This window comes from Cygnus atratus, chromosome 2 (genome assembly GCF_013377495.2).
Source record: "Cygnus atratus isolate AKBS03 ecotype Queensland, Australia chromosome 2, CAtr_DNAZoo_HiC_assembly, whole genome shotgun sequence".
Lineage (NCBI taxonomy): Eukaryota > Metazoa > Chordata > Aves > Anseriformes > Anatidae > Cygnus > Cygnus atratus.
In genome coordinates, this window is record NC_066363.1 from 101,639,114 (window position 1) to 101,658,817 (window position 19,704).

A 19,704-nucleotide genomic window follows, 5' to 3' on the forward strand; every position below is an offset into this window, starting at 1 on the left:
TGTTTTGCTTCTGATGACTGGGAGTCATTATTTATTGATTGACAGTTCTGAACTGCAGTGCCATTGTTATTCAAGATATATTTAAAACACATCTAATTCTCGAGGTTTTTATTTTTTTATTTTTTTATTTTTTTGGAAGAATCAAATGTGGAGAATAGTGAAAAAGACAAAGTCCAGCATAAAAGCCTTCTATTAAACAAATAGCAGTAGGGAGAGATTGTTTACAAAACGTAATCATTATAAAGAACACTGTTAAAAGATAGTCATGCTGAAATATATATTAGTTTTTGCAAATCTTGTTTTGATAAATCACATTCTCAATAACAATGTGCATCAGAACAGGAACACCCACTCAGGCTGTGCACCAGAAACAAGCTGCTATGCTCTTCAGCATTTACAGCACAGTGAACCGATACTCAATAGCTGTGGATAGAACATAGATTTATCAAGATTTATGAGCTCAAGCAGTGCCCAAAGTAGATACACTATAAACTGATCCAAGATGACTGCATGTTAGAAAAGGTAAATCCTAGTAGACCTAAACGTTTATTACTAGTTTTTATCTCATCCATAATTTATTGAAAAATTCCTGTGTTTTAAACTTACAGGCATATACCTCAAATTCTGTCGATATGGTCTGTAATTTCATTGAAATCCTATCACAAACAGCAATGCAATTTCTATTTTTTTTTCTTCTTTATGTAACTTGAACAGGTTTTCAGAAAGGGAAATTGACAAACCCAGGTGATTAGTTTTGAATCTGGGAACCTAACGGTTTTGGGAACAATGACTAAACATGCCAAGCAACCTGGAAGTTTACAGCAAACTGTAGAATATTGTGGACATCAACTACTTCTTTGTAGCTGTAACCCAATTCCTGGCAGTGTGAATGGGTCAGTCATGCTACTATGCATACATATCTAATAATATGTCTTTTGCTTAGAAAATAAGTTATCTCATTATTTTCTTGGGAAAAAAAAAAAAAGTATATAATATCAAAATCACTCTGGGTTACAAAAGTACAAAAAGTACAAAAACCTTAAAGCCAGTGTGGCAATGAGATTGTTTACAATATCAAAGACCCCATGATGATACTGTCTGCTGATGAACATACCCACTAATCATACAGATACAGATGAATTGCCAAGTCCTACATCAGTGAGAGTCAATAAGCTGTCAAATTCTTCACCCCATTGGATACACAAGACTAGGCAGATCAGAAAATTAACTGTCATTGTTGAATTTCTCCAGATTTTTTTTTTGAAACAGATTATTTAAGCAGTTTCCCTTTTAATTAGTGACTAAAATTAAAATTTAATAATTAAAATTTCATAATTTCCAAACATAACTTTGCCTTATTAATACTTCTAGATAACTCCTACGTAGTAATCCTTGTTATTAAAAATACTTCTGTGAATATATTACTGCAATGTCGTTTATTGTTCCATCCTTTTCTATTCATTTTGCTAATCTAAAAATATTAATATATGTTAAAATTCCTAAAACTAGCATCTGAAAGAGTTTTATGTTAAATTTAAGGAAAATAAAAGTATTTAAAACATATTAACCATAGCTGGTGGTTGTGGCTTAAATTACATCTTGCTCCTCTAGGAATACACATAGTATATTTTCAAGAAAAAATGTTATTTAAATATTTCTTACTTAAGTTAGAAATACTCAGTCTGGTGCTTCTAGATGTATTGTTAGTCTACTATCTATAAAGCAGTAAGAGAGTTACATTGTGACTTCTGTTTCCTAATAAAATTAATATAGTTACAGTAAAGAACGACAATGAACACATGAAATGGTATTTCTAAATTATTTATACAAAAGAATGCATGCTTGCCAGAAATCACTAGCATATAGACTAGCATATCACTAAAATCTTTAAACGACTAGTCCAAGTCTGTAGTAAAACACAATACTCAAGAGCGCCTATTGACAAGCTAACGTACAAGAACAGCCTGTCTTTTCCACATCAGTTTGCAACAATCCTCAAACATCTCCTGCTAAGAACTTCTGACATCAATGCTCTGTATTTTGTATACTGATTGTATACGGACGTATAAGCATCAGTATGAGTAAAAAGAGAAAGCCTAATGTTATTTAGTAGAAATATTTTGTAAATTAATATTTCTAATTTGCAGAAAATTTTCTGTAAATATTTTGAATCTTGTCTCTTTTGTCCCACTAAGCTGTTTTTCACAACTCTTTATGTTTAAACTATGTTTAAATCCAACTAACAACAAACAAACAAACAAACAAACAAACAAACAAATGAGAAGACAGGCCACATTAAAAAATGGAATAAGCATTTGATATAAAAAATGAATTAAATATTTCCTGGCATCCTGGAAGTGGTGGGACAGGAAGTTGTTCAGTTGTGTCCCTCAGCCACATGGTTGGTGTAAAGGGCACTAGGGAACCAGGTGAAACAGGAATAACAACTGCTTCCACCTCCAGTGTTTTGGGGCTCCTTCATGTATGCAAGGAAGCTGTCGACTGCACATGTGCCCACGCTGGTTGTGCAAAGCACTGTCAGTTAAGCAGTTGCATTAGCAGTTTGTTAGGTCAGTGGAGAGAGAGTCAAAAGCTATTCGTACAAGGAAGGACTACAAAACTGTGTTCCAGGCTATTGCCCAGTAGGGATTATTGGGGAACAGCCTAATAATAAGAGAAATATGCAATTGCTCATGGGGGAAGCCAAAATAAAACACTTGTCTTTTGAGCTCCAGACAATTAAGCAAAACAAAAAGGACAAAAAAAAAATTAAAAAAATCCTTTTCCTAGCAGAAGAAAAATATGACGTGCTATCAAAGTCAGCTAACAAAATCATGGAAATACACAGGCATATAAACAGGCAGCATACCATATGTCCACCAATATCTTGTACAACAGGAACATTAAGAAAGCCATTAAGATAGTGTCCCCATTGTGCTCAGGTACACAATAACATATGGTACATTTCCTGCTTCACTGTGCATTTCCCTGCTTTTGCAGTTTAGCATCATTAATTTAATGCCCAATTAATAGAGTTTATGTGTATATTTTTCTGCAGAATATTTTAAAATTCTTCATTGCCGTTTAAAATTAATATGTTTTAATGCAACTGTATAATAAGTATTAATATAAGGAAGGATTTATTCAAAATCTTAATTAAATGAGGGATCTATATAAAATTATTTTGTTAGCTACACATGATACTAAAATTATTACTAATTAAGTCTTCACACAGTTTGCTGTAATGATGCCACAGTGAAGCACTACAAGGTTGTTGTCTGCTTTAATCAATGAACACTGCCCAAGGATAACGTGGATATATCTCAAGAGGGTGGGCTATAGGCATAATAGTATGGAACTAATGTAGCAGTGATAAAGAAAATACAAGAAATATAAACTGATAAATGTCCACATGTATGTGAAGTGAAAAGAGAAAAATCACGATGTCTGAAAGATATTTCTCCTTCATGGAGAATGGATATTCATGGATATTTATATTCAAAATTATGAATATGATTAAGGAATCTAAGAATTTTCATAAATAATATGTAAACCATTTGAAATAAATTGTCTCTCTCTTTGGTATCTACAGATTTTGCGTGCCTTGTAGAAGAGCAGAATATTCCCACCCTATCTCAATCCTAGCAAGTATCCTATCTGATTTCAGAAATCCTAAAACAAACAAATACATAAATAAAAAAATATTCTCTTCCCAAAGGAATATTGTTAATTACCTCATCTGTTTGCCTTCCTGAAACATTCACATATTATTTCATGAGCTTGTTATAGAAAATGAAATTAAAAAGAAAATTAAAAAAAAATATATCAAATGTTTGCATCAGAAATGTCTACATCAAAGAATGGATTAGATCAAACAACTAATATACTAAATATTTAATTTTAAAAGATAAAGGATGAAGATTCACTTAGTAATTAATAAAACTCAGTATCCAGATACTCTAGGTTTTGGCCTTTACTGTTTCATCTATGACAGTGGCATTGCTCAGTACTACAGAAAAAACATGCAGAGTTTATTTACAAGAGCGGATGGAAAAAGATGGGATCTCTGATATGAAAACAGATGAGGATGAAGAAAAAACATCATTACAAACTCTAGTATCTTCATTTTTATAAACTGTACTTCAGTTTTAGACATTTATTGATGTCTAAAAAAAATATTCTAAGTGGAATTACAGATTCTTGCCCAAATTATAGTAACATTTCAGTTTCTGATTTAATTAAAACATATTTGTTATTTAGTATTATGGGGCTGTTACGAACAATGGGTATAACATATGGATATTGACTTAGGTTTCATACCTTTAACAGATAGAAATTGCCTAAACCCTGGCTAAACTCTTCTACTGTGCTGATCCAATCTCAAAAAATACTAAATGGGCTTTCAAGCTATATGACATTTTCTTCATATGTTTAGCTTCCTTTGAGAGTCACAAAACCCTAAACGACATACTTTTGCATTCTGCATTCAATTTTATTTATTTATTTTTCTTCCACGGAAATCATGTACAAACTAGGATTTTTTACTTTTATTACATTTTTTTTCCGTGTTTATTTTGCAATATAAATATATCACCTTTTAACTTTCAAAATTCTTTTGAGAATGAATTTTCCTGATTCATTTCTATGTCTTGTGTATTACAATGGCTACTACAAAAACTTCCTGAACAATTACTTTTAATATTTTTCTCTAGGGTGGAACATGAAAAAATATATATTAAGTAGTTCAAGTCATCCAGAAAGCCCTTTTAGAAAGGCAGAGGATGAACATTATGCAGTGGACATATAACAGAGAAGGACTCCTTCAAACACTTATTCATAAATTCAGGTTTTGTTACCAGTGAGGTTTTCCAAAAGAAGAATCATTCCAATTTATAATAAAATAATTTTACTATCTTGGCACATAATAAGAATTAAGATGACCTTATAAAATATCTGGTTTTGCTTAAACTATTTTTTCCTTAATTCTCAGGTAATCTCATATATCTGCTCAGTTGACTTTACATAATAGAGTCTTTCTCCAACTTTATATTTTAGTCTGATCATGCCAGCTTCCGACATGTCTTCAAAAAAAAAAAACGCCTTTCCGAAGAAAATACTTCAATTATATAATAGAAGAAAAGATCCATCCAATCTCCACCTCAAAAAGAACACAAGAAATAATTTCAGTTTTTAGAGAACTGACAGTAATCTTTTGGCTTTTCTGACTTTGGTTTTTAGAATATTCTGAATCTACCAGAATGAACAAAACTATACATATTGTCTGCTTTTACAGTGAATGTAATGAATGAATGAATGTAGAAGAAAGTACATTTTTCACAACATGCTTTAAAATGATTTTTTTTCTATGTTCATCATTATTTATGAAATATTTACTGAAATATCTATTGATAAAGAAAACAATCTAAAGCCTATCTGGGAAAAGCAGATGCTGTAAGTAGATATAAGACATAAGTAGGTAGTATAAGACTTATTTGTGTAATGTGCTCTAATATTTTGTTATGAAATGACTTCTTCTTTCTGGTCACTGGAATTTTTTTTAGCCTTAAAAGATAGTATCAGTAATACATACACTCAATGTTCTTCTATGAAGTGTGATTGGCATGAAAGGCTTTTTTTTTTTTCTCAATAGCAGAAAAAGGGATAAGAAAGGACACTTGGTACAAGCTCTTTTCTCATTCCTCTGTTATACAGTCACTTTCTCCAGTAGTAGTATTTTCACCTGCATAATCTTACGGCCAATAAAAACCATGATCATTTTCCTTCCCAGTAATTATATGCTTGCCAGCTTCAATTTATTTCCATTTACCCTTTCAGAATTCTTGACTTTTAATAGTTGTTCAACATGCATCTTCATTACTACGCTCTTACTTCTTCCAGGTATGAAAAGTAGTAAACTAAGTAGCAGATATTAATTTTTTTTCCCTTATCCACTTACTGTTCTCTGTCAAAATTTATCTCAAAATTTGTTTCTACTGTAGAGTATCTTAAGAATAATGTCAAGTATTTTTTTATGTACTTTTTTTTTTTTTCACATTGAAAATGTTACACTACACTAACGTTTAAACAGAAAATGAAGTTCTCTTCAAAATAGGGGAAAAGAAACATGTACATTTATCAAATCACACTATTTAATTCCTGAGAAAACATACAATGCAATATCACTCAATATTATGCCTCCCATAGATGCTACTTTTTGAAATTGCTTTCTATTCATTGAATGAAAATTATATGAGAGTTCTGCGAAGCACTACAGAGTTCTGCCATACAACATGTTCTGCCTTGGACATTGCCCAAAACAGACTGTTAATCTTTGACAGTATTAAAGTCTTATATCTCTTGAACCGGTCTCAGTAGAAACAGATACTGTGCATCATTGCAGTACTGTGATTACAAGATTTGCAAGAGTGAAAGCATTTATTTTTAAACTTGCAAGGTTGAGAGATAGAATGTGAACGTGCACATTACAATTACTTATTCTGCTTACTTTCACTCCTCCCAGCTTCAAATCCTGGCATGACAGAAACTGCTATCTCACTGTTAAAGACTGCATGTAGCTAGAAAATTATCTGCTGGGAAGTTTGAGCCTCAACTTTCAAATATCACAAAGCACAAATCTTTAGCTCCATGGTTTGTCAAATTTTGGCCACTGAAATCATGTGGGAACTGAAGTGAAAAAGAACAAATGTTGATGGTAATCTGTGATACTGAACATTTCATTATCTTAGGACCCACCATGTCTGATAAAATACTAAAAGTGCTCTCAGGACCAGTAAAATTATCTTAAGCGTGTGAGCAGTAGGGAAAAGAAGTGATCCCTAAATGACAGCAAAACAGATAAAGACACCAATGTTTTATTTATTTACCAGAGTGTTATAAGAAAAAATTGGTACTTGCCAAATGCGATGTTTTGGTTTCACGGGGGGGGGGGGGGGGGGGAGTTTTTTTTTTTTTCCAAACAGTGAGTTTTTCAGTAAGAAAAGATGGATGAAGTTTTCAACATCATAATTACATCCATAATGTTTCTAACTCACAATACAGTTTGGGATCAGTTAACATATTATTTGCAAACTCATTTGAGAAGTCTAATTTTATTGTCTCTGATTGTGACAATGCCAGGACACAAGCTGGTTGCGTTTCTGCAGTATGGTTTCTGTTATTCTTCCAGCATCCAGAACTGTTGTATCAAAAATGATTGAAAATATATCTTTGCTTCATACTTTTAGGATTCTTATTGACCTGTTGTCCAGTGTTTCAGACAATACCTTTTGGAACCAGTCAATATGTTCTGCCTGACTAGTCTCTCAAGGCAGATTCACAGCAATGAAACCCTCAATTGTTTTCATTGCCCTTTGATAGACTGTCTCCCGTATGTCCATGTCTTGTACTGGGGGCCCAGAACTGAACCCAGCATTCCTGATGTGGTCTTTCTAGTGTTGAGCAGAGAGGAAGGATCACCTCCTTCAACCTACTGGCATTGCTCATCCTAGTGCTGTGGGCTCTCATTGCTGTGAGGGTTCATTGATGACTTATGGTCAGCTTGTTGTCCACTATGACATTCAGCTTCTTCCCAGTCAGTCAGCCCTAAGCCTAAGCCCTAAGCCTACATGTTACTGTTCCTTCCCAGTGCAGGACTTAGCATTTGCATTTGAAATTTATCAGGTTTCTACATGCCATTTCTCCATCCTGTTTAGGTACCTCTGAATGGCAACACAACTACCTGGTCTGTTAGGACCTGTTCTTCCTTCTTTCATAGAATTGCAGAATGGCTGCAGTTAGAAGGCACTCAGTTGGAGTGCCTCATTTCATCCAACCCCCTGCTCAAGCAGGGCCATGTGGAGCCAGCTGCCCAGGACTGTGTCCACATGGCTTTGGACAGTCTCCAAGGAGGGAGACGCCACAACGTGTTCTAGTGCTTGGTTACACCCACAGTAAAATGCTTCCTGATGTTTATATGTAACATCTTGTGTTTTAGTTTGCATCCATTTCTTCTTGCCCTGTCACTGGGCACTACACAAAAAAAAAGCCTTTCTCCATCCTCTTTGCACCCCCCCAACCCCCCCTTCAGGTTTTCATATACATTGATAAGATTCCCAATTAAAATTTCTCTTCTCCAAGAGAAACAGAAGAAGTTATTTCAGCCTTTCCTCAAAAAAGAAGTACTTTGTACATGTGAGGCTTGTTTCATTTGTCTGAAGGAGGCCTCATCTACTTCTTCCCGATCAGACAGTCACTAGCAGACACCCATCTCAGCGTCACCCATGTTGGTCTGCCTACTAACTGTGACAAATAAGCTCTCAGATGGCTCATGATCTATCCCTAGGCAGAGCTTCCCACATTCCTATTGTTTTCTCTCATACAGGACAACTCTCCCTCTGTCCTGTCCTGTCCTGTCCTGTCCTTCCTAAAGAGATTGTATCCAGACATTGCAGTGTTTCAGCCATGTAAGCCATCTCACTGCATATCTGTGATCCCAATAAGATCACAGCCCTTAGAGACTGCACACAGAGTAATTCTTTCTTTGTTCCCCATGTTGTGTGCACTGTTGCACAGACACTTCATATGGTTATCCAGTTGTGCTGATTTCCACCACCCTCTGTAATGTTGTCCTCTCAGCACTGTTTTATTTCACAGAATCATAGAATGGTTTTGGTTGGAAGGACTGGATCAGATTGCACTATTTGTGTTTATATGTTTCAGGTGGATCCCCTTCTGCACTCTTTTGTTGATTTCAGGGTCTTTGCTGTTCTTATCATCCCACAGTCTCTACTTGCCAACCCAATTAGGTGGAAAAAAAGCCACCTGGTGCCAGAAGTCACTGTATTCCAAACTTTGCCTTAATGGGAGGCTCCACTAAGCACAGATTATGCCTGCCCCTCTTTCAGTACAGTTGGAGGTTTTGAAGCTACAGTCCTGGGAAAGACCCAGTGAATCTCTTCATTGTTTATGATGCTGAGCAGTCTAGTGACTGCCTCCCACAGCTCCTTTGCTGCTAGGCAATGCAGTTTCACCATCACCGTGTTAAGAGAGAAGGCATACTAGGAGGCATCTGCCCCTTCCTTAACCTCACTGAGAATCTTCATACATCTCTGAAGAGCTGCAGCTCCCCTGGGATCTCTCTCTGGGTTAATGCTTCTGTTGTCAAGATAGTGATGGGTACTGGGGAGTGTGCCTTGTGGGGCATCACCAGCACTGCTGAGCAAAGGGATGTTCTTTCCAGTACAGCATCCATCCCTTTCTGTCCAAAAGACTACATAAACTGCTGCACTTATTTGCTTCCTGTGTTATTTGTGCTCTCCTTCTGGTTTCAGTGCCACCTAATTCTCTTAATTGGTCAACAACAGTGTCATGCTCAGTTTATCCACTACCCTCATAATTCTGTGAATATCATTTATAACCCTCTCAGCTCTCTTCTTATTGAGTGAGAGCCCAAGACTTTTACTCTTTCCTTGAAAAGCTACTTCTACATCAATTTGACCCATTCAGAAGCTGAAGCATATCCAACTGTGGTTTTATTGAGCTTTTATGCTCAAATGTTATATATATATATATATATATATATATATATATGGCATATTAACAGTTTAAATTAGAATGGAATATTAACAGTTCAAATAATATGCAATTGAAGGTTGAAGGTTAATTTTACATTTTAATTTTACATCTGCAATTTTATTTTTAACTTCCAGTTAAATAAAGGTCTTATATTTTGCAAATTCTTACTTTCAGAAGCAACACAGAAATTTTCATATTTTTTTCTGGTTTTATTTTGTGTAGATTAGTTTTATTACTGTTGAGATTCTCTTTCTGGCTGTCACTTTACAATTCCTTAGTATTCCTTATCTCTAAATCTTTCACTACTTCCAAAGATCAAATATTTCAGACTATTCTTCAGCTATCTGAAAACCTCTATTATTCAAAATATTGTTGCAATAAAAAAAAATAAAAAAAAAAGTTTATCTTTCTCTTTATGGCATCAAAAATTAATAGAGGATTGGACTAACATAGTATGAAGCTCTTCTGTGAACAGAAATAGATTTTTTTTTTTAAATGTTGATAAATCAGGCAGAGTTGATTCAATGTATTCCCTTTATTTCCTGAAAATTATGAAATTAGAGTAAGCACCATTCTTCTGGGATTAGAAACAAAAGCAAGTTGAAAAATTGTCTACATGGTAGATGTTCTTAGATTTTAGGAATGTTAATAAGATTTTATAGAAGGTACAGTATCCACTTGACAAATATCTGAACTCTGTTCATATATTCTGATGTAAGTACAGGATTTGATAAATTTTATGCCAAGAAAATCCATCAAACTCTCTTACTTAATGAGAAAAAAAAAAAAACACAAAAAACTGTCAATTATGCAGAATCCGAAAAGTGCTAAGATACTGTAATGATGTTCAGAAACAGAAGAAAAAAAAAAAAAGGATTTATTAATTGAACTATTAAACAAGGAATGGAGTATATATATGTCATTATGCTATCACACTAATCAAAAAAAAAAAAAAAAGAAGGCATCTTGAATAATGAATACGAGTAGTATGTGATATTTGTTATATCTGAAAAGTTTCACAAAAGAATAAACATTTAAACAAATGTATGGAATAGGTTCCACAAGAGGGATGACTAAACAAACCTCAGGAGAGGTAAGATAGGATGAGCAGGCACTGCTAAATGTCTCTAACAATATTGAAAGTGGGGAGCATCAGATTAAACCTGCAAAAGTCATGCTGGATGTGACAAAAGGGTAACTTTGAACAGGACACATTGAAATCTTAACAAATTTCTGTAGTAGGCTGTTACTAAAACTTTACAAGGTCCAGAAAGCCATCAAACAATTTAATAGAAGAAATTTCCTTATAAGGCTTAAAAGACACCATCTCTGACTGAGGTCCTTGACCTGGATTTTCCTTGAATCTGGCACTGTACGACTGGGATGTATGTCTACATGTCTGTTTTGTTCTTAACAGTCTTACACAAATCCACTTTTGTCCACCACCAGAAAGAGGATACCAGTTCAGATGGAACTTTAAATGTCCTGGAAGTACCATTTTTATGTCATGTTCATAGAGGTAATAGGCATATAAAACAACATTTGATTTATATTTTTTATTTTTTTTTTCCAGGTATATTTAACTTTGTATCAGGAGACACAAATGTGAAATATGTTGTGCTAGGATTTGGAGTACTTATTGAACTTTTTTTTTTTTTTTCCCTCCACGTGCATTTAAAACATAAAGCCTTACTGACTGTGAAGAAAATTCCAGACTTATAAACATGGGTTTCTACTTTACACAAAATTGTCTCAAAGTGCAGGAGGAAAGAATGCAGAGTTCAGTCTTTTTTATTTCATGTTGTGATTTATCTCTTTCACAGTGGTATTGTGCATACATTATGACTTCACAGATGAAATTAAGATAGTTACACCTTTTGAATACATGGGACTATTTTTGCCATTGTATTTCATTGTAACGTTAATTTTCTCATTAATTTGATGAATTTAAGTCATTCAGTCAATTAAGAGGAATTTTATGATGAAATCTGACCTACTAAAATGTTGAAGTAGCATCTCCATATTTCTCACTTAACAATTAAAATCCATTAAGATAGTACTGGACTCCAACAAAGCTTGTTAAGGTATATAAAACTGGATGCATCAAAACTCTTTTGCACCTTTGTTATACATGCTCTATCTTCACACAACGTAGCTCATTTGGCACCAGATTTGCAGTATTGCTTTTCTAGCTCTACATTTTCCCATCATCCCAACCGAATTAGCTCATTTTTTCAAATTTTACAGAACCAGCTTTAGCTGTAAGCGTCCTTTTTAAAAGGGGCCGTGACACTAGAATGTGAAAGTAGATCTTCTAGGAACTTATGAATATAATTAATCATTCAGATAACAGGTTTCCAGGACCTTCTACAAAGTGCATTATTTCTTATAAATCCCAGCAGTTGGTCATACATCACTTTCTAATTACTGTACCTCTCATATTACTTGTTGCATTCTCACTTTTATATTGTGTTTCTTTGTTGGAGCTGTATCAAATAATTTCTTAATTATTCTGAATTTGTGTATTTTGTGAAAAATAACAAGTTTTCTGGTAGTTTAATTCTGGATAGAGGTATTAATTTTCCCCCTAGCTCTCAAACGCAAAAGTGTTTATGCTTCTGCATAATTTCAATTTGCCTACTTTAAGCTACAATGCAATACAGAATACACATCTAAAATTAAGAATTTAGGCAAAATGGGCAGAACAGTTTTTTGTTGTTAGTTTGTTGTTGTTGTTGTTGTAGTTGTTGTTGCTTTTTTGCATATGACAGTAAGCTCAAATCACTTGAAAAAAGACTTTCAGGTAAGGACTTGATGGATAACAGACTACCCTAAAAAAGTATAGGGAATAATGTAATCAATGTTTTGGAAAGACCTTTAAAAGAAGCCTTTTCATGTAAATGCTTCATATTAGTATCTAAAACCTAGAAGAAAGTCTTTCTTCTGGACTTGGGTATAAAATATAATTGAAATATGTGCTGAGAATTGATAAGCACATCTAAAAGATTTAATTAAAGCTCTCAGGAATACAGAAAAGAACTACTGACACAAAAACTGTCATGATAAATTATCTGTTGAGGAATCTTCAAGAACTGGAAAATACACAGCTGAGTACAGAAAATGTTTTAAAACGCTTACTGGAGATAATTAGCTAAACTGAGTCATGTGTACATTTGTACATTTTTACTGAGTATATTTATAATGTTCAATATAAGGTCATGTACTTGCTCTGATACATTTAGAAAAGTTGAAATTAGAAATGATTTGTAAAAAGACATGACTTTCTTTTATAAACAATAAACGATTAGTGTGTAACTTTAAAAGAATATTTGTAAAATCATGCTTTAAGATTATATTTGTTATTAGCATAAAAGCACCTGGCTACCTAAGTAGCTAGCTAATAATTCTATTAATCATTCTACAAATGGTATTTGTCTTTAGTGACAAAACAATTTCAGGAAAGATCAATGACTCATTTTAAGAACAATTATGGTTATACCCTGCCTTATTTGAATCTCACATTTAACAAAATCATACATTAGTTCAGGTTAGTTTTCAGAATAATGCTTTGGTTATCTATACTTTATATAACAATCATCAAGTGAATTCAATCCCAAGGGGTAAAAATACTCGCTCCACTAGTGACCTAATCACTTCTAAATCATAGAACCATAGAATCACAAAATGGCTTGGATTGGAAGGGACCTCAAAGATCACCTAGCTCCACCCACCCTGCCATAGGCAGGGATGCCACCACTAGGTTGCCCAAGGCCTCAACTAACTGGTCTTGAACACCTCCAGGAATGGGGCACCCACAGCCTTTCTGAGCAACCTGTTCCAGTGCCTCACCACCCTCTGAGTGAAGAATTTTTTCCTTATAGCTAATCTAAACCTTCCCTCTTTTGGTTTAAAATCATTCCCCCTCATCCTGTCATTATCTGATTGAGCAGAGTCACTCTTCATCTTTTGTATAAGTCTCCTTTAAGTACTGAAAGATTGCAATGAAGTCACCCCAAAGCCTTCTCTTCTGTAGGCTGAACAGCCTCAGCTCTCTCAGCCTTTCTTTATAGGAGAGGTGCTCCAGCCACTTGACCATCTTTGCGGTCTCCTCCGCTCTAACAGATCAATATCCTTAAATAATTAAGTAAAGTTGAAAGGATGCATCTTTTTCATGTAAACATTTTATTATTATTATTATTTTATTTTTATTTTTATTTTGGATCACTTGTAGAATGAAACCTGTGGTGACTGGGATGGATATTTAGTCAAGATACCAAATATGTCCAAAAGAAGATAACGTATGAAAGCATTGTTTGGAATTGCCAAAACATAAAAATATACTCACACATTGAATTTATCAAAATGCATAAGAAGCAAAATGTAAACTGGACTTGGCTAATTTCATTACTAAAGCTTTCCTACTAAAACAGAATTTTACCTCTCTGCTGAAGTTAAACCACTAACACAAAGAGTTTATCAACTTTTGAAGCTTAAATAAACCAATGAAAACTTCATATAAGAGCAGCTAAATGCAAAGAAGCAGGTTATAGTTTCAAACAGATCACTGATGGAAGACATGTTTTCCTTTCCAATTTAATAGAGTGCACAAATATGATTATAGAGTGTTCTACATTTCGAAGAACATTGAAATTCTCTTTAATGTTCCTCTAAATGTTCATAAGTAATCCACCCACCTTCTCTTACATTTTCTTCTGCAAAGTTATAATTAAACATCAGAAAACTAAAAATTAGTGACAAGAAGATTTTTCTTTAAAGATTGTATGCCTGCAAACAACACAGAAATGTCTGATGAAATACCTTCTCAAAAACAGGCTACATTTTTATTTTGAGAAGAAATATCACACAAAAATACTTTGTATAAGTGGATTTCTCATTTTCAAAGAGCTATATGTGAAAATATTCTAAAAGAATGGCAGTTTAGTTCAGACAGTTTTTAATTAAATAAAAAGAATATTAAATGAAGTAAAAAAGAAACAAAATTTATTTTCTCTCTTTAGTTGATTTCTTGTTTTCAGTGCTGATACCAATTTAGAAAACAGATTCAATGTGGAGCATCAAAAATAAGGAAAATATAATTTATGTAATTATGATTATTATTATTTTTTTAAAACTGATTCTAAAGCTATGTAGAAACAGTAAGCATAATTTCCTCTTATTTTTCAGAAGCTTATATAGCTGGGATACTGTGTGGGATGCCATGCATTCCTTTGCACAGAAAATTTGTGCTAGGAGAATGCAAGAATTTGTCTCTGCAAAGCTTTTATATAACTCCTAATGTTTTTCTTCCTACATTCATTTTACATAACATAATATAATCACTCATTCATTGAAACAGTATCCTTGTGATTCCTTGCTGCCAACTTGGTAGGTCAAAAATATGAATATTTTAATCTGTAGAATAGAGGAAGAGTTGCTATGGTGCTACAAGTTTAGAATTAATCACTTCCCATGATGTGAATTATTTCTCAAGATCTACTGATTCACAGCTCTTTGAATTATCACCTCCACTATGATAAATCCATAAAAATATACAGTAAGAAATAAAATAAAATAAATTTAAATTAAATATCTTTTTAGGGTACTTAAGTTCCCTTATGCAATGGCAGAAATTGCCAAATGCAATTCTTCACACTTTTCCTAAGGAACAAGAATCCTTTTTTAGAGCCAACTTTAACATAAACTTTCAATCCTGATTTCAGTACAACTATAAACATTTACCAACTTTGCTAAAGTTCCAATTTATTATTTTTAAAGCATAATTTACTGCTACAGCAGGAGATAATACTGTGGAATGCAGACCGATAAGATTTTGTATCTTCTGGGCTTTATCAGTTCCACATCTAAAATATCAAGCTTTAAGATAACGAAACCTTCACTTTTTTTTCATTCCTTGAATATTAGGATCTGCATAAATACATGTTTATTTTTAGCAGAAATATTTATTTAAATAAATATTTCAAAAATTATCCTATATATTTATTGCTAAATGCTACTGGTAAACTCAATTCATCAATATCAATTACATAATTTTAATTAATATTATTTTTAATTTTCTTCTGCGCATATATGTCTAAAGAAATTCGAGCAAATCCTCATTGAAGATCTTATGTAGTAAACAAGAAAACAAGGAAAAGAAAGCAAATTCAGAGTAATTAATACATAAATATTGGCTGAGCATCAATGTTTGATGTTTATTAGGGAAGGAAAGGATTCACTGTAAGGTTAAATAAGTAAGACCACTGCCTGCATAAGCATTAAAATGACCAATTTTTTGTATAATCTGAAACCTGTAACTTTATTTACAGATGTCAAATTTAATTTCAAGAAATGTGTGTGTGTGTGTGTGTGTGTGTATTATTTCTTTTAAACCATTCTCCCATGGAGGTACTGATAAGTTCTACATAAGTTCATGTGACCAGCTTTACATCATTATTCCTTCCAGGCTGTGGGAGTAAACCTTGCCAACAGGGTCTCAATTGTTATTTGTTTTCTTCCCATTCCTATTTGAAGCATTGGGGAACTGTTCACTTTGCCCTGTTCCTTCCTCATCTCAAACAGTCCCTCTTAACTTACGTCTACTGAAGATAACTAAGTTAACGTACGTTCGCTTATCTTTAGTTAAGTAACTTTCTGTTGTCCAGACTTTCTTCTTGCTTTGGGAATACATTTTTGACAGCATTCTGAGGGCCTCCATGGTGCCCTCACTGTTTCAGAGATGCTTTGTCTGTTAATTTCCCTTTCCTCTTTGCTGTGGTTTTCCCTAGAGTGACTACTGACTACAAGTTTCATCACAGAGTCACAGAATGCTTAACGTTGGAAACCTCTGGAGATAATCTGATCCAACCTCCCTACTCAAGCAGGAATTCTTACAGCAGGTTGTCTAGGACCAGACAGCTCTTGAAGATCTCCAGGGAGGGAGACCCCACAACCTTTATGGGCAACCTATGACAGTAGTCTGTCACTCACACAATGAAGAAGTGCTTCACTGATGTTTAGGCAGAATCTCTAGTTCATTTTGTGCCCATCGCCTCTTGTTCTGGCACTGGGCACCACTAAAAAGAACATTGCTCTGTCCTCTTTGCACCCTGCCTTCAGTGTTTGTACACATAGATGAGATCCTCTCTGAGTCTCCTCTTACATAGGCTGAACAATCCCAGCTCTTTCAGCCTGTCCTTACAGGAGAGGTGCTCTAGTCCCTTCATCACCTTGGTAGACCTCTGTTGGACTCTCCATTATGTCATGTCTCTCTGGCGGCCCAGAACTGAACACAATACTCCAGGTGTTGTCTCACCAAAGTTGAGTAGAGGGGAAGCATCACCTCTCTTCACTTGCTGGCAATGCTTTGCCTAGTGCAGACAAAAATACCAGCAGACTTCTTAGCGTCAAGTGTCATGTTCAATGTGATGTCTACCAGGACTCCTAGGTCCATTTCTGCAGAGCTGCTTTTCATCTTGGTGGTCCTTAGCATGTACTGGTGCCTGTAGTTGTTCCTCCCCATGTGCAGGACTTTGCATTTCTCCTTCATGTCTCACTTGTTGTGCAATAGCATGTGTAGTGGGTTTATGTGGCAAGGTTTTGGTAGCAGGGGGCCATAGGGGTGGCTTCTGTGAGAAGGATCTAGAAGCTGCCCCATGTTAGGTAAGGGCTCCACTGCTGACCAGAGCTGAGCCAATAAGTGATGTTGTTTTGCACCTCTGTGAGAGCATATTTAAGACAGGGAAAAAAAAAAACCATGCTTCGCCACATAGCAGCTGTGAGAGTGAGAGGAGCGAGCAACAGCCTTGCAGGCACCAAGGTCAGTGAAGAAGGAGGGGGAGAGATGCTCCAGGCACCGGAGCAGAAGTCCTCTGCAGCTTGTGGTGAGGACCATGGTGAAGCAGGCTGTCCTCCTGCAGCCCATGGAGTACCATGGTGGAGTAGGGTTCCACGCTGCTGCCCATGGAGGAGACCATGGTAGAGCAGGTGGACCTGCACCAACAGAGGCTGCGGCCTGTGGAAGACCCCTGCTAGAGCAGATTCCAGGCCGGACCTGTAGCCCATAGAGAGGAGACCACGCAGGAGCAGGTGACCTGGTAGGAGCTGCTGCCCGTGGGGGATCCAGGTTGGAGCAGTTTGCTCCTGAGGGATGGACCCTGTGGTACGCACCCATATCTGGAGCAGTTCTTGAAGAGCTGCTGCCTGTGGGAAGCCCATGCCAGATCAGTTCAGCAAGGACTGCATCCCGTGGGAGGGACCCCACAGCACAGGGGACGAGAGTGACCGAGAAGGAGCAGTGGAGAAAAAGCGCTATAGGCTGACCATAACCCCCGTTCCCCTGTGCTGCTCGGGGGGAGGAGATGGAAGAGGGTGGATGGGGGGGAAGGTGCTTTTGGTTTCTTTCCTTTGTTTCTCGCTTCTCTAGCTTGTTAGTTATAGGTAATAAATTTTACTGTCTCCCTACGCTGAGTCTGTTTTGCCCGTCACGATAATTACTGTGCGATCTCCCTGTCCTTATCTCAACCCCTGAGCCCTTTTCATCATACTTTCTCCCCGTTCCTCTTTCAGGAGGGGGAGTGAGAGAGCGGTTGTGGTGGAGCTTGGCTGCCCACCCGAGTAAAACCACCACAGCATGAAATCTTTGTTTGTGAAACTAAATGGGTTCCCTTTGTTAGGACAAAAACGATTTAAAATAAACTTGTTACTACAGCTAGTATTCTAGACAAAATTTCTTATACCTACTCCAATATTTTCCCTTCTGCAGTATGGCATTTTTTGGTCTTTTATTCAAGCTAGAGACACTCTACTATAACCAGTAGCAATTAAAGAATATCCACAACCTCTAGATTTAGCCTGAAAACAAAGTGAGAGAATAATCTTTTCTTCTTCCTATCCCAAGCAAAGGAAAAGAAAGTATGTGAGGTAAACTGAGTGGAAAAGCCAAGCTTATCCCGTTTCTGACATATTGTAACTTAGCACAGTAATATGCTATTGTCTGTATTGACTATAATCCCTCTATTCAAATTATCACATATTTTGTCTATATTAATTAATATATACATATATATATCTATATATTAACATTACAGACGTTGTTCTCCCTAGTCAGTATTTGATCTTACTTCTAGCCTCAATGACCTATATAGTCAGTCATACCGAATGTAAAAAAAGAGTTCTTTGTGCTGACACTGCTTTTCTCACCATATTTGGAAATCCTCAGCTAGAACATATAAACTGTACATACTTTTACAGAGCTCAGCACAGAAAAACAAACAAGCAAACAAACAAATCTACGACACATGGTAGGTTAGCAGATAGTAAGGGAAGCTGAAAAGTACATTTGTTGGGGAATGTTAGGTTGTGCTGTGGAGAGAAAAGGAGATTTGCTGAAAATGCCAGCAAAATTTGCTAGGAATGCCCAGTAGAGGTTATAGAAGAGTGGCTGATGCTATGTATGATCAATTCTTTGCATTTTTTATTTTTATTTTTAACAAGGAAATAACAAAATATTAGTTCATTGTAGTGAGGTCATACAACCATCTTCTGTGATGATCTATAAAGTAATTTAAACCTGTATTCTCAGTGATGTGATTTTAATGAACCTAGGAAACAGTTTGAGAAACAAACACATTTCTATCCAGTGATAAAACTCATAATATCTTTAAATTATTATTTTTTGTTACTTGGGATTTTGTGGGTTTACTTTGCTTTAACTTATGTAATAGCTGCTGTCATTTCTAACATAACAACCATGAATAATAGAAGTTTAGAGTTGTTGAAATATCTGCATTAAAAATAACAGCCAGAAGTAGCTGGAGAAATGTAATGGAATGGCATATGTATTCCAATGTTAATGTGTGTTCAACAGAGGATAAAATGAATGAGAATCATTCATTTGAGAATAATGAGAATAATGTATCTAATAGTCTTCACTGTATATATATTATTTGCGTATACTCAAGCATATAATACTCTTTGCTGGGCTCCTAGCATCTTTATCACAGATAATCTATGTTGTAAACAACAGATGCTGAGATTATAGCATGCAGGCTCCCATCACCAGGAGGTATATTTCAAACGTGTAGCAATGTTGATGCTAAGGGTTACATTCTCAAATGCGGTAGGAAGGCTTAA